We start from the raw sequence: 17,405 nt of genomic DNA, 5'->3' as shown, positions 1-17,405 counted from the left end.
CAGATCTCTTAAGGGTGCTATGCAAGTGATTTTGATGGTAATGACATGGGTGATGCAAAAAACCCTGTCAAGATAACAGTTTCAAAGGAACTCAACTGAGAGCCAGAGTCCTGCTAGCCAGGACTGTTAGTGAAGAGTTGCTACCTTGGTCGTTCTGCAGCTGCCCCATAGCTACTGGCCAGCCACCCTCCTCCCAGGGCCAGCATTATATTCTCTCCATGGGAAACACAGGAAGACAGAAAGGCAGACAGACAGACTGGGGTGCTCATGAACAAGCAAGAGCTCTGGGAAAGTTAGTAGGTGCAGCCTACCCTCCCACAGCCCCGGCTTCAGCCCCTTATCATATTGATTGGACGTAGCTGGAGTCCTCCGGTCTCCTGACACCTGCTTACTGTTGTTTATCTAGCGTTATCTAGGCTTCCTCTGCCTCCAAGGCAAATCTCATACTGCACGGATCAATAGGCTATGAGGATCTTAATTAAAGCCTCAGGATTAAATTGAAACCAGAAACTAAATTCCTCCGGTGTCTAGGAGGAGGAGGAGGAGTGCTCTTTCTCATGGAGATATTTTGATTATTCATTTTTATTTTATATAATGTAACTGATATTCCAAATTGGTATGTACTGATGGCGTGCTATCTGATATTTAATACATGTATGGAGATGTAGTTTCTAAAACAACCTGCAATCAGTTATAATTATCAACAGTCACCCTATGTAGTGGAACAGTACTTTTTACCGTAGTGCATATTGTCAATGTCAGCCTTTGCCAACTCTCCCTCCTATATGCCTCACCTCTCATAAACACCTATAGCATCATCTCTTTGAGAGTCTGCCTATGAATGAGGTCCTGTGGGACTAGACTTTTTTATACCTGATTTAGTTCACTTAACACGGTGACCTCCACTGTTGTTACAAAGCACCCCGAGTCTAATTAATGAATAAACCAGATTTGTATGTACAGTGAAATTCTTTTTGTAAGGTTACATGTATTTAGCATGTGTATGTGCATGCCTATAACATGGCACATACACATGAAGCTCAGAGGACAGCTTGCATGAGTCAGTTTTCTCCTCCTTTTGTAGTTGAGAGCAAACTCCAAGCATCAGCTTGCAAAATCCCGGATAGGAATAGAATCCTCCTGCTTGAAGGATCCCATAAGCCTTTGCATACTCCACAAAGATACTTCGGAACTTTGAAGGGACATTTGTCACCCCAATGGGTGTGATAAATCCACATCTTCACTGTAGGGGAAGTCCTGTATGTGTGGATTTCAGGTCCAGCTTCAAGTGAGTGAAGATGACACTCTAGGAACACTCCAGTGGACATGAGCAAGGGTTTTTATTTTATTAAATTAATTATCTTACTGTTTGTTTTGCTGTTGTTATTTACCTCAGCATCTCTTCACTCCCGTGATAGTCATGATGTCATTGTCCAGTCACAGTACTGAAACAACTTCAAGGCAAAACATTGGGCCACCAAGTGTCTAAGGCTAACTTATGGTGATGAAAGATGTGGGGGCAAGTAAGGAAGCATAAGACTGACTAACAGGAACCACAGCTAGGATGTGCTGTCAGTCATGGGACTTGCTGTCAGTCATGGAAACAGCTCTCAGTCATGCAAACTGCTGTCAGTCATGCAAACTGCTGTCAGTCATGCAAATTGCTATTGGAATGAAATCAGTGGTTATAAATATAACAAAAAGGGGAGGGTGAGGGGAAGGGGATGGGGAAGTTCTGAAGTTGGGAGAGGATGTTGCAGGGTTTTGGGGAGGAGCTGGAGGGGAAACAAGAATTGGATATGATCTATAAACATTGCATTCATGTTTGAAATTATGAAAGAATAAATAAAATGTAAAAGATTCTGTCTCCAACATTCATTAGCTCTAAGTACAGAATGAATTAGTTTCTATGCAACATTATTTGCCCATCTGTAAATTTTGATTTATGTAGGCAGCAAATAAGATTTGCATGTGAAAATATATAGCACAGTATCTGGAATAATTTTGCATTTTTATCATTTGATCTTTCTCTAGACCTTTCTCTTTCTGAGCCTGCTATTCCCAGGAGCTGTTGCTGTTATTGATGACATTGTCAGGGAGCAGAGGTCAGCCTCACAGGGCTGCCTAGGTCACTACAAAAGTATGTCCATTTCTTTCTAGCATTTTCCTACAGCGGTGATAGTCATTCTTTGAGGAAAAGTGTGGTCCATAGAGGGGAGGGAGAGGAAGAGAGAGAGAGAGAGAGAGAGAGAGAGAGAGAGAGAGAAAGGGGGAAGGAGGGGGAGAGGTAGAGAGAGAAAATGTACAAATAATAGAATGTTATTTCTATTAACCTGATGGAATTAGTGTCACTGAACCCCAGAGAGAGTGAAAGGAACATCAGAGGAGAAATGATGAAACCAAGAGACACATATCAAGAGACGAGAGACCTAGGGAATCAGAAATTGATGTTTAGGTGTCCAGAAGTCTTTTCTGTAGATATAATCCAACCATTCAATTTTGTGACCAGACTATGAGAGAAGAGAGAATCCAGAAATAGACTGTGGAACACATCTTAAATCTAGACCTCCCCATGAATCCATTTGGCAAATAAGATCACACTGAAAGATCTCTCTGTGGTGCACAGTGCCTGATTTATCATGTTAAAAACGCATAGTAAGACTCCAGGGAAAGGGAAGACAGAGGGCTCAGTGTGTACAGTGTTTGCTGAGCAAGCATGAGGGCCTGAGTGCAGATCTCTAGGGACAGCATTGGCACCTGTAATCCCAGCATTAGGGAGGCAGAGTCAGGAAGGTCCCTAGGGCTCTTCAACCTGTCAGCCTAGCTGAATAATCAACCTCCAGGATCAGTGGGAGATCCTGAATTAAAAAGTAAGGCTAAGAGGGGTTGGGGAAGAAGCCTGATGTTGACCTCTGAACTCCTCATCTGTATACACATATACACAAGCTGCCTCACAAAGAATCTCTAATCTCTACACTACACACACACACACACACACACACACACACACACACACACACACAATTTGGGAACAAGTACAGAATGTCTTATAAGTTTTACATCTATGGCGGTATCAAGTCCTGCATGAGAAAAATTGACTGTAGACTCTTAGAGAATCTAAAGCATGTGGGAACATGCATAATCTCATTTTCTGTCACTTTGCATAACACTGCTCTTACCTTCCCTCCCGGGGAGAAACTTTCACTCTAAGCCTTGTCTTTGGTAGGAGTGAGGTTGTCCTGGAGGCTGACACCTGACTTTGCATGGCGACTGTGCAGAGGGACCACTTTCACTCTGAGGTAGATACTGTTGCCATGGGCACACACTGAGTGCTTCTGAGGCGTGGACAAGCACAATAGCATGAACATCAAGCAGAGATGCTGACTCCTGTGCTGTAGCGTTAGCAGTCACCTATTAACCACGTGACTTTTTGAATGTCACTTCATTGGTTTTGACTTTCGTGTTCCTTAACTGCAGATATATAATGATAAATCTGTTTTTTATTGCCCCAGCATGGTGTAAAGATGAAAAAAAAACCAAAAGGAATTGGCTACAAAAGAAATTTCTTTATAGGTTACAAAGTCCTATATAAAATTAAAGGATTTAAGCAAGAAACACGTTTATGCACATCAATAATTAAAAACTTCTAATCATTAAACATAGAAGTGGCTCTATTTTCCTTAAAGTCTGTAATTCAGGGACAGGACTTCATTGACATTTACTCAATCCCACAGTCTGGTTGTATTTGGTAGAACAATTGAGCTTACATTTGGGAGGAACCAAGGATGACATCTCTTGGAACAGAAATTTACATCTAGGCTGCCTTCAGCTGTATGCATACACACCATATCCCCAGAGCTTCAGATCTGCCATGATTCCTTAGTGGGCCTGGGGCATCCGGGGTTGAGTTGAGAACTCTAGGCACCCTCAGAGCCAAGTCTTCCCACCACTCTGATAAAGACCAAGTAGATGGACACAAAGACAGCACACCTTACCTTGCTCTGTTTCACCTTCATCATTGGTTTGGTCCATCTGGTCTTGGCTCACCGGGGCTCCAGTTTAATGAAGCTTTAAATAAACATAGGCCTGGGGGAAATAAAGGAACCACATGCTAGAAGAATGCATTGAGGTATGACTTCATTTGTTGTCTTCCAAATGAAATGAGAGAGTGGTGCTTCTTCCTGTTCAGGAAAAGTGTGAAACCCAGTTAGGGTAGGATAGAAGGACTTAGTCTGTGTTCATGGTATTCAGTGGACAATGTATATTTTTTAATGTATGAGTGTATTCTGTGCATGTGTTTATATATGTTCAAGTAGCTGAGTATGCATGTATGTGTGTGTGTGTGTATGTATATATGTATGTAGTGTGTACATGGAGGCTCAATGTTGACGTCATGAGTCTTCTTCAGTTGCTCTCAATCTTACTCGTTTAGGCTGGACTCTCAGTTCACTCAGAGCCTGCCAGGAAGGCAGTTGGCTCACCAGCTTGCTCTGAGGATAGTTTGTCTCTACCTCTACAACACTGGAGTTACAGGTGGGTCACTATACTCACCCAGCCTTTATGTGGATTCTGGGGATTTGAACTTCGGTTTTCCTGCTTGGCTAGTAAATGCGCTAACCACTGGGCAATCTGCCCAGTCTGACAATGAAAGCTTGCCATGCACCCTTGGATGTTGCCTTCCTCCTCTATGCACGGAGACGTCACATATAAAATAATAGAAACCCCAGAGTTCCCTGGTGCTCATAAGACAGACTCCTTGCCTCAGAATGACTCATCAGAAATATTTCTTTATCTCTTACAATTCTGAAGAGGGTGTGAGACATGGTAATTTTGGAGGTAAATTCTATGAGCTTTAGGGGTTATGAATGGTGTAGCGCCAGGGGAAGTGTTAAATAGCTTCATGTTCAACATCATCCTTGCTCAAAACAGGCTTGTCTGACTTCTCGAATAGAGTCTCTGAGGTAGGGAGGGCAGTGTAGTCTAGGAAGAGTTCGAGACGTTACTGTGGCACAAGGACTATGGCCAAGGCCTCTGGACAGCCTCAGGGCCTTGTGAAGTGTTTGACACTCAGGTTCCTCACTCAGTTTCAGAAGACCCTTGGGGCTCAGCCTACTGCCTGTGAAGAGGAACAGGCAGACTGGGAATTGATTTGAATGCAATGAACCTTCTGTCTCATCTGGCACTTTCAGAAGAATTTGCAAAGTCAATAGGTAATGGAGGCTTTAATTAAAAATGAAAGGGGGGGAATGAAAGCTCGACCACGGCATCCTAAAGGAAAGATGACCTCAGGGATCAGAGATAATATTGCCAGCATCGCACAGCATAGGAAGAGCCGCTTCTATTGAATTCAAGTAATTTAAGCAGTGGGCAGTTGGGAGTAGAGCTCACTTACATGCACATTAGTCCCACCTCACCCTTCCTTTTTTCATATCGGGAAGAAGATTGTTAAGACCTGACCAGGTGCATAAGGTACATAGTCCTATGGGACCCCTCACTTGTATCCTGATGGGACTGTGAGAGGCACAGCATAGCATACCCTAAGCTGGATGCAATATGAAATGATCTAACATGGAGTACTCACGTGGTCAACAATAGTAAATTTGTTATACAATGCTTAGATCTATTTCTGAAGTAAAAGATGACCCAACATTGATTCTTGGCATTTACTCTTTCATTCACTGACCTATCTCTTGGACATAAATTTTCACTAATGCTAGAAAGCAATCTACTGTGAAATATAGGAGGTGGCTAGGGGGGAAATTAAACAGGGATGAAACAGGGTCTCTTCTTAGATTTTGTACTATTCTGGGGAGAATGGTGCTGGTTTATGATTCACTGTGGAACAAACACACACATGTACACACATGTGAACATGCACACACATACCAGGTTCTGGTAAACGAATGATGACCTTTGAGCATTTCCTCTGTACCTGAACCAGGCCAAGGTTCACTTAGTTTCACAGCCATGAATAAACCTGCAGCCTTACTTTATTGCTGAGCTCACTAAGGCTTATGGGTTCAAGGATCCCCAGGAGTTAAGAGATGCATGGTCAGAGCCAGATTTAAGCCTGAGGTTTTATGACTATTCTATCTGAGTCCTATGAGTTCTGTCCTCCTGTACTGTCTGTTGTCTAGGAACTCAGTAGACACAGTGGTGTACGTGATATTAAATTTTAGTCGAGATGTTTATATTGGACTGATAGAGTCAAGGATTAAAAGGTGACCAAATTTTATTAGGCTATAAGAACTAAACAGAAACATCAAGCCTATAGTGAACTATAGTCTAGAGAAAATTTAGGGAATAAGGATCTTTTTAGAGAGAGTTTCTCTGTGTAGCCCTGGCTGTCCTGGAACTTGCTTTGTAGACCAGGCTGCTCTCAAACTCACAAACTGCCCATCTCTGCCCCAGAATCTGGAATCAAAGGCATGTGCCTCCACAATCATCAGGAGATGAGGAATTTCAAATAATAATCATAGCAGTAGGGAACAGTTCTGAAGGAGAGAAGAAAACAGTAGATAAATATATTAGGAATTTAGGAAAAGATACGAAATCACAAATATTCAGAATTGAGGAGTATGACACGAGCATAATGAGCACTTGGGGCAGCAGAAGAGGTGATGGAAGAAACCATGCCTACATCAGAAAACATAACTTAAAACACTAGAAAAAGAATAGGAATCCATTCCAGCATCTTCATGATCTGGCAGAATCAAATAGTCTGTCAAGTGTGTGTTTGGGGATGGAGAAGTCAGAATCAGAAGAGCAACAAAGCAGTATTTAGTTGCATGGTTGCTAGGATATGATCAAAGGAGCAGCCAATGCATGGGGTGTTCAGAAACTCCCCACCCGGATAACCCCAAAACCACTTTCACTTTGGTATGTGTCACTCAAATATCTGGGTACCATAAATTGACAAAGGTTTTTAAATGAATTGGGGAAAAAAAACCCCAACACTTTTGCTATACAAAGGAGAATGAGAAAAGTGACAGATGATCTATTAGGTTTCCTTTTGCTGTGAAATACATTCTCATATCTGTTGAAACTGAAAGTGATTCTCTTTTAGTAGTTGTAGTGGTTTGAATCAAAATGGCCCCTGTGAGCCCCCATAGGGAGTGGCACTATTGGGAGGTGTGATCTTGTTGGAGGAAATGTGTCACTGGGTTGGGCTTTGGGGGTGTCACTCTCTCTCTCTCTTTCTGCCACTTTCGGATTCAGGTGTGGAACTACCTTTCCAGCACCCTGTCTGCCTACCGTCTACGCTTCCCACCATGATGACACCATACTAAACCTCTGAAATGGTAAGTCGGCCCTCAGTTAAATGCTCTCCTTTATAGGAGTTGCCACAGTCATGATTTCTCTTCACAGCAATAGAACACTGACAAGACAGTAACTCTCAGCTCTGTGGGTCAGACCACACATCAGGTCATGGCTGGATTCGTCTCTCAGGCTGGCATGAGACTGAGGTTTGCTGAATCTTCATCTGGACCTGAATGTTTCTCTTCTAGGTTCATTTCTATTCTCAGCACAGCTCAGCTCCTGAGGTTAAGGGACTCAGATGCGTGTTGGCGGTGGTTGTTGGCTGACGGCTGCTTCGGACTTCCAAGGGCTGCCTGCATTTCTCAGGGTGAGTTTGCTTCCATTTCATGTCAGCACAAGCTCGCTGGATCCCTCTAAAGCTTCGTTTCCCTCCACCCTCCTCCTCTGGTTCCCACTTGAGAAAGCACTGTACCGATAAGGCTCATCTAACTAATTACATCCATCTGATGGCCTTTGCATTTTCAGATCAACCGACTTGGGACTTTAATCACATCTGTGAAATTCTATCACAGCTAGAGGGGTGTGCCTGGAATAAGCAGAAAATGAGCATCTCATTTTTCCGTCATAGAGTCGTGTTGTTGTTTTAAATCAGGAGCAGCGCTTATTCAGAAGACATAGTAACGACACAGACAAGCCCTGATTATGCTAGTCAGAAGTCAAAACATGCCAAGAGAAGAAGCTATTTGGAATAGGGAGACAACTGAGTCAGTGGAGTTTGGACAGCACTGACACAAAGCCTCTGTGATGTTGGGATACCCAACATTAGCACTGGATAAGCAGAGACAGAGGGACTTGAACTCATTGGCTAGCCAGTCTTGCTGAATGGATGAGCCTCAGGATCAGTGAGAGACCGTGTTTCAGAAGATAAGGTGGACATCGATTGAGGGAGATATTTGACATTCATCTATAGACTCCACATGCACACGCATGTACACCACGTGTGCACACATGTTCATATACATATATACACCACGCACAGAGTTTAAGAGGGAGAAAGTACCTTTACACTGTATTTTGATTTTGCAGTAAAATAACTAAATTTCTCTAGAAAATTCTAGAGAATTAGTGGGGACTAGGGGACAGAATGGTGATGAAGAATGAGGTCACTCCTTCCAGGACAGAAGGTCAATTAATTGGATGAATCTCAAGGAAAAAAAAGTGGCTCACACAGAATTGTGGCTTGGACAAAGGACAAGCTGGGGACTAACTTTAGATTTGTTCCCATGATGTCTACCACAAAACAAGGTCACTGTTGTTTGTGATGGTCAACTTGCTTTAATTGAGAACCAGCTATTGCTTTGATAAGGCACACCCTCGGGTGTGTCTGTGTGTCCTCAGGAGAGGATCAACAGAAGGAAAGATCTACCCTGGATGCGGGTGACATCCTCCCATGGACTGTGGTCTGAAAATGAATAAAAGGGGGAAAAGGAGAAAGCCAGGAAGAAAAATCTGGGTTTTCTTCTTTACCTCCTAATCACTGGATGTAAGGATGCTTAAACTTACTCCCAGGACGGCAGAGCCATCTATCACCATGTCTTTTTTATTTTTTTTTTTTATTTTTTTTTTTTTACCACGGAGGACTGTATCCCCTTGAATAAAGAGCCTCATGAGCCACCCTCCCTTAAGTTGCCTTTGTCAGGCATCTGATCATATCAACAAGAAAAGACACCAATCCAACATTGCAGGGTAAGCATGTGAGAAAGCCCCTTTGTCCCTAGATTGAGATTTAAATCCTGGGTCTTTGGAATTGATTATTTTACAGTCTGTAGGTCATCCTTGCCCTGCTGTGTTAACTCGTCTGTCTTTTTGGAGGAAAAGACCTTAAGAATCATGATTTAAAAGGGGGTATGGTGAAAATGGTCAGTAGGAAGTGGTAAACAGCCAATACATCAGGATGATTGGAATATCAGAGACTTGTGACTGTGTGTGGAAACATCCTGAGTATCACATCCCTGGCTTCCAGGAAGGAAGATCTTCCTATTCTCAGCCACTTCTGGGAGGGAATTTAGGGAAGTAGCCTTTATTAAGGGTATGAGTTTGGAAAACTTCTGGCATCTGGTGATAACTTCTTAGTTTGGACAATCCAAACCACCAAATCACTGGTAATGAAACACTCTTAAAAGACTGGCTTAGTTTCTCCTAATTTCCATAGCAAAGTCTCAAGTTCAGGCAACCAACACCATAGGCCCTGCAGAGCTAATGTCTGGGCTGTTTGCTTTTTTATCCTTCAGCCCATGACCTACATCTTGTTTTCTGTCTTAGTGAAATTTCAAACAAAAGGATGGTGTGCAGACACAGTTGATGTGTCCACAGCCCCTCATTTATCAGTTCTGTATGGCTAGTGTCTTAGTTAGGGTTTTACTGCTGTGAGCAGACACCATGACCAATGGAAGTCTTACAAAGGACAACATTTCGTTGGGGCGGGCTTACAGGTTCAGAGGTTCAGTCCATTATCATCAAGGCAGGAACATAGCCGTATCCAGGTAGGCATGGAGCAAGAGGAGCTGAGAGTTCTACATCTTCATCTGAAGGCTGCTAGCAGAATACTGGCTTCCAGGCAGCTAGGGTGAGGGTCTTAAAGACCACACCCACAGTGACACACCCACTCCAACAGGGCACACACCTTCTAATAGTGCTACTCCCCAGGTTGACATATAAACCATCACAGTTAGCATCTACGACTGCATCCACATGGCATGATGACATAGCCAAGTTCTGGATGTGCACAATCTCCGAAGATGCTATTGTGTTTACCTCCAGCCTTTGAATTCAGTAACAAGCGCAGGCAGTGGATTTACCTCTTCTGATACACTAGGTTCCAGTTACTTCTAAGACTCACAGGTACTCAGTTGTCCAAGAGTCAGAAGAAAGCCGGGTACCTGTCTCCTACCCTATTCATTTTAAGACAGTACTGTTCAAGCCTCCCGTCTTACGGTGTGGTTGTGTCAAAGTTTTCAAGAAGTCATCTAAACCTTGCGTGTCCTTGGGGTTTGAGCTCTGATGTTTCTCAGGGGATCATTCTATCTACTGCTCACTATTTTAAGATGGCATGGTGTGGCCTAGCTGCCCTTATGCCCTCTGTGACTTTGGCCTTTCCTCTCACCCACCGGTCTTATGGTGGATTAACTTTGGGTTAATCCTGATTTTAAAGATCAAGGCCCGTTTCCGTGCTAGGATACTTTGCTGCTGAGAACCCTTCACGACCCGCAGCTGACCTTGCATTCAGTGGACAGAAACTGCTCCTCTTTCCATAGCCTTAGTTACCCACCCTCTGAAGCCATTATTTCTTCCTGCTCATGAACATCCCATAGCATACTCTCCCTCGAAGACTGGATTCAAATTCTACAATTGAGACCGGGCGGGCATGCCCAAAGCCCTGGCTTTGATGCCAGCGTGCATAACCAGATGTGATATTATAATCACCATTACTCAGGATGTGAAGGCAGGACGGCCAAGAATTCAAGTCCATCCTTACCAACATAGCAAGTTCGAGACCAGCCTGAGCTATGAGCAACCCTGGCCCAATAAATACACAATGAAATCAAGTGACCCTATGAAGCTCTTAATTTAAGAACCCGAGACAAAGACTGAACTTGAAAACAGAATTTCTGAATTAAAATCGGCCTGGAACTTTGGGTACTCTCAAGTCCTTAAACTGTTTCTCGAGACGCAGATGACTCACAGGTAGAAACGAACACTCGAGTCCCTTCAGGTACTGAGCCGAGGATGTGCCCAGTGTCCGCTTTGCTCACATCCCACTTTCTTCTGTTTTATACATCTCAGCAGAATTACGAAAGCCACATAGAAAAAGAAACCCCCAGAGTGGAGTTTTATTTTAGCAAGCCCTTATGAAGACCTTCCTGGCTTCGAATCAATCCCGCGGTAAAAGGCCAACAGGAAGTGCATTGGGGGGTATATTTAGAAGCGAGGAGAAGCCGGCTAATGAGATCTCGAACTTACGCCTGCCCCCTTGGTTTCGTTGGGAAAGCAGCACCTCAGCCTTGCCTGTAATTAGATGTAATTGTTTCCTTACAGAAATAATCAGAGTAATTTAACCAGCGATCTGTTTTTGTTTTTGATAATTCGAACCGCAGCTCTTGCGTGGCAGAGTCTGGCAAGGGGCTGGGTTGGCGTCCTAAAGAAAGCAGGTGCTTCGGGCTTCTCAAATAGCTGACGTTCTGTGGCTCTGGTCCTCGCCTGCTTCCTTGGGTCCCCTGCTGCCGTCACCACTGCAGAAAGCACTGAGGTTGTAATTTTTCTTAAGAAGAAAACAGTTCCATGTGCCTGCGGGGGAGTGGAGACCACTCAGGAGAGTTGGGTGAGCTCCCTGGAGACAGAATGCACGTTCTCTGAAATTCTCTGTTACTGACCCAACCACCCGAGTGAAAGATGCTGAGAGTGAGAGAATGATAGAACTTTCTGGAAACAGGCTTTGCACAAAATGAAGACTAGAGCGCACACCCACATTCACCACTTAATCGTGGTGGCTAATCTTCACTGTCAACCTGAGTGGACTTAGAATTAATCTTAGGGATTGTCAAGGAAGACATCGGCGTGGATGGGAGTGTCAGAACGTTCCCAGAGAACACTAATTGAGCTGGGAAGACCTGCTTTTGAGTATTAGGCTCCAGCCTGTGGGCTGGGGAGAATGAGCAGAAGGAAAGAGAGGAAAAGACAAAGCTGGTTGAGTGTCAGCATCCTCCCCCCACCCCCGAAGAAAACTGCTTCTGTCTGCCATGATGGGGACAGCTGTTCTCTGCCTTCTTGTTGCTCTACTTAAATGCAGGCCACCAAGCAGCTGTGGCAGAAGCCAGTAAAACCACAAGTCCAAAGAAATCTTTCCTCTCTGGGTATTTCGTTAGAGGCATGAGGGTAGTAACAAATACACCAATGTGTGGGTTCGGTAGTTTACAGGAGCAGGGAATTGGATAGTCTGGTTTGCACCTGAGCTGGGGTCCTCTTGGATTGTGCTATTATTACCCTCTCTGAATCACAGACTTCTGACTTGCAGAAGGGATGTATAATGCTTCCTGGCACAGTAGTTTTCTGAGTGTGTGGTGAGCTATGCAAGCATACGTTACTATTAACCAGCAGACTTCACAACACAGGGCAGGACAGGTTTTCTAGACTTATGTCTTTGGAAGTAGGATAAAGGAGAGCTTCATCGTGTGGTGCCCCAGCTCTTGAGGCACGAATTTAGGAATATCTATCAGATCCTTCCCTCGGCCAACTCTGAAGGACCTTATAAAGCCTTATAAAGTGCGTCTCCCAACAGCCCCACCATTCATCCTCTGAGACATCCAGAAGGAGAATGCAAACCAGAAGGAAGGAAAGGGACTCATCCTCAGTAATGAGACCTTCAGGAGCTAGGGCAGGTGCTTTACATAGTTCTACACTTCTTATAAACACCAGCTAGCTGTGCTTAAAACCCCCTCAATCTCTCTGTGGAACAGAGAGGTAAGTCTCTTGCCAAAAGCCACACAGCTAAAATGTGGAATAGAAATAAACTTACCTAAGTATGCTCTTGTGTTTTTCCTTTCTCTTTACCAAACCAAGACAACTCCTCTACCTTCCTTAAGTTTAGTATTTCTGCAATGGTCAAATGAAACCGACCTTAAGATTTGATTACTAATGTTGAGGAAGGAGGCTGGAAAGATGGCCCAGCTTTTAAGAGCATATATGGCCCTCACAGAGGACCTGAGTTCTAGTCCCAGTACCTTAGGTGGGAAGCTCACACCTACCTGTAACTCTAGCTCCAGGAGGTCTGAGGCGCTCTTCAGGACTCCGAGGGCACCTGCATTCGTGTGCACAGTTCTCTGTTACACGCATGCACACATAACACTGAGGAAATACATCTCCTCTCAATGGTGAATGGTCTATAATATGTAGTATCAATGCCAGAGAAGCTAGAATAGGTACCAACAGTAGTTGGGAGGTAAGCACGGAGTGAATATCTGATCAACTGCAGGTCAGACTGAATATACTGGAAACCCGGCAGCAGGGGGAACATTTATTTTTTTGTGTGTGAAATTCGATGCTAGAGGCCCTTTGAGAGCATGGCTGTTCAGTCCACATTTTGGAGCCTTTTTTCTGCGACGAAGAATTGATTCAATGTAATAAATGACTCAGCAATTGTAAAGGCAAAATCATGTGAAACAAAGGTCTCAATGAGAGCAGGGGGTGTGTTGATTGCTGCCAAATGGAGAAGGTAGGCCGCCTTCTATCTCTGTAGACCAGAGGTGTCTCCATTGTCCAGCTCGCTCCGGTGATTTCCTCTCCAATTATAGGATAGAGTGGTAAAAAAGAAAAGATTGTGCGGGGAGCAAACATGAAAGGGAACAGCAGCCTGTTGTTCAGAGTCACATTACCATGAGAAAAACCACAAAGGGGACGAGTAATCTTCTTCCCATGTCCCCAGCATCACAGGCTGCTGAGCGATGCATCCTGATGACACTGGTCATCTATACACACTCTTACCCTCTACCCTTTTACTGCAGGAAAGCATTCAAGTCAGTCAAGCACAGTTAAATCTAAAACTAATGGATATGAACAGAATTGAAAATCTGTATACCAATGTCACAGATTACACTTGGAAAAGGTAATGCACAATATAAACATGCTTTTGTAACACACACACACACACACACACACACACACACACGATTTCAAAATCACATAATAGAACTCTGGGAGCTAGTAGAAACAGTTAGCAAAGAAATCATTTTGCCCGTCCATCCTCTTACATGCGTGAGCTTAGTAGAGGGTAGTTTATTCTGTAAGGGGATCTTCAGTGATGTCTCATGCATCATAATGTAGTAAACTGAGTCTAGTTTACGTGGGCTTTTCCAGGATGTCTGTATACACACATTTCAAGCTCTGTAATATTCAGTGATTTTTTTTTGGGGGGGTGGTGGTGGAGGGCTTCAAGTTGGCCAGATGTTAATATCTGTTTCATCAAATTGGCAAATGCTCTAAGATTAGACCTTTAAAAAATAAATTTAGGGCTTCTGTTAAACACATTGTCGCCCATGACAAAAGTCACAGATCAATGTGGAAAGTCAGGTTGCATGGGAGCAAAGAGAGGCCAGAGGATGGTGGGTAAACACTGCAAACTGACACGATGTGTGTTCGAAACTAGAGGGCCCGGCATGGAGGTCCCACCTAAAAGGTGTGGTGCAAGAGGCAGTAGTATGCTGGACATATTGAACACTGTCTTTTATCAAATGGGACAGGAAACATGGATGCTGACTTGGCAAACAGCCTTGTTAGAGTGGTCTGTTGTGGCAGCCTGTAGAATTAGTTTTGCTTAACTGAGACTTGGAGGAGGGGAGGTCTCTTCAAATGTGTTTGGAAGTATTTTTCATATCAAAGTTTTCTTGACTAGCAAATAAATGGGAAGCAGATGGGGGCAGATGATGGTGAAAAGATAGAGTTAAGGGTTCCAGGTGGGAGCTCGGCATTCTCCTGGAGCGTCGGGGCAACTGCACCAGGCTTGATGACTGCCCATGAAGTAGCATGGTATTAGCGCAGAGGAGGAGATATACAAGGTTATGCAGGGATGGTGGTGAGAAGGGAAGCAGCAGGCTGTAGGTGACTGAAGGTTGCTGCCCATGAAAGCCCAAGACCAGGCCAAGGAAAGAGTGAGTAGAATAGCCCAGCCTCAGATTTAACTGAGAGAACCCTCTTGGGTGATAGAGCTTGGACAGCCATCACTGCGCAGCATAAAGGTTCTGATGGAAGAGAAAGTCCTGCACGTATTCAATATGGGGAGAGTGTAGACAGCCGTGGCACGGGGGACGGGTCTCTCAGACTTCACAGTGAGAACAGAAGCTAATATCGAATGGAGCCGTAAGGAACACAGAAGCTCAGGGTGGAATCCAGGCTGGGTGTCTACAGGAGGGAGGCTCTGGGTTTGCTCAACACTGGAGGCCATGGTCTGTCAGAGTCAGCACCAATAACTCGGTGGCAAAGAGTGATGGGAGAGCTATTGATGGCTGGGGGAGATGGATCAGAGTGAGACCCTGTACCTGAGGTAGCTGAGGAGTCCTACTCAGAACCCCTCTCCCTAGGCCTGTCCCAAAGCCCTTTATGAAATTATGTGTACAACTGAGTGCTTCTCAGTTTGTTTTAATGAGAGTCTAATATGTGTAAGAGCACAGGGTCTTCCAAGCCCGATTCCAGCTGTATGTAGGATTGAGGGAACAGGGGAAACATGAAACAAGGCAGCCGGACATTTTCTTGATACAGCTAGATAAGTTTATGCACTAAATTAATAACCTTTGAAACCACAGCTCAACCTACAGGAAGTTGAGAAGAAACTCATAAGAGGATCAGGGTGGTAAAAATTTTCTTCCCTGTAGGTACTAATAAAATGCGGGTACAGAACATTATGAGGTCTGTGGACAAGTTCTGTGGATCTCCAGTAACAAGACACTTATGCTGGATGTACTAGAAATATAGTTCGTCTGGGGCTGGGGAAATGGCTCAGTAGGAAGGGACACTTATGGCTCATGTATGGTAACCCCAGTTCAATTCCCAGAGCAATTCCACATCCACACATGCATGGAGCAGGGATGTCCACTTGTACTCATCACGCATGCATGCATGCACACACATGCATGCATGCATGCACACAGAGAAATTTAGCCTATCCCAAATAGACTGAGAATGGCATAATGTTTTCCTCTTTAACCAGAAGGTAGTAAAAAAAAATGTACTCGGCTGCCGACAACCCATGTTTAATATGAGGCTATTTGCAATAGACAGATTACATAATCAACACTGGTAAGACATAATTTAACAGGTAAGACAGAGAAAGCAGGAGGCCAACACTGGAGTATTTCTAGGCAAAAAGAAACCATGTCGTTTTTCAGGATGGAAGTGAGGCTCATCGTGCTAATCCAAATAAGCCAGACCCAGTCAGACCCAGGTCAAAAGTTGTCCATTTCCCCTCCTCAGTGGGATCTGTGTTTAAAGGAGACACAAGGGCACAGGTGGGGGAGAAGCAGGGGTTGTAGGTAAGAGGGCAGAGGACCAGGTAGGTAAGGTAAACAGACAGAAACGTCCCAACGAAACCTACTGTTTGATAATCAGTGTATGCACAAGCCTCCAAAGGCAAATAGAAATGTTATCTGAAAATTAAAAATGTCTCTCAAAATTTCTAACTCAAAGGGGATGAAATGGCTATGTCAGTATCTTAAGTACAGTGCTATGTGTGGAATAAGGTTAAGAATGAAGTCATGCGGATCAGCTAAATGCTTATAATAATAACCAAAGAAGAAACTAAAACGAACGTCCGTTCAGTTACTTATATCAAGAAGGTCCCAGCGCATGTAACTTTGAGAAAAACATAAAGAAACCCTTAAATACAGAAATGGGCTTCCAGGAATATAGCAACGTAGCTGAATAAGCAAGTATTCCCCCAAACTTGTTTGGCTGATCAAGTGAAACACAGTAGGCACCCCCAGCTGGCCTGGTCACGACAAAATAATTTAAAAAAAAATGGGGGATGAATCGGAGTGCAGAACTGGAAGCAAGAGTCAGCTACCAACACACAGGAGATGCTGAGAACATTGAGGGGATATCTGCAAAAGTCTTCAAATAATCTTAAGTGAATGATTTTTTTTTTGTGGAAAATACAAATTACTAAAATTAAACCGGGAAGTACCCGAGTTAGACTGGGTGCCTGCGCAAACAAGGTTCCATCCCCTCTGTGAGACTTCTCCCTCCAAGCAGTGCCAGGCACAGATGGCTTCCTGGTGAATTCTTTCAGCCTCCACAGAGCAGAAACTGCAATGCTATTTAAATGGTTCTCAAGTGGAGGCTAAAGGAAGTCTTCCAAATGATTTTTCAAAAGCCAACGTTGCGTTCATTCCAGAACCGTAGGATGAGAGCACAGGAGAGACAAAAAACCTGACAGGAAGCCCAGTGCTGAGTTCTGAGTGAGTGTGAGTCCCAGGGAGTGTTCTGAGTCACTTCGGTGATAGCTTTAAGAGAACCAGAGAGACGGAGCACAGCCATCATTCACCTGAAGGAATACATGTCCAGTTGTCCTCTGTCATGGATGGTTGTAAATGTCTATTTCA

Source organism: Rattus norvegicus, chromosome 8 (genome assembly GCF_036323735.1).
Source record: "Rattus norvegicus strain BN/NHsdMcwi chromosome 8, GRCr8, whole genome shotgun sequence".
In the NCBI taxonomy this organism is placed as follows: Eukaryota; Metazoa; Chordata; class Mammalia; order Rodentia; family Muridae; genus Rattus; species Rattus norvegicus.
This window is presented reverse-complemented; position numbering follows the sequence as displayed.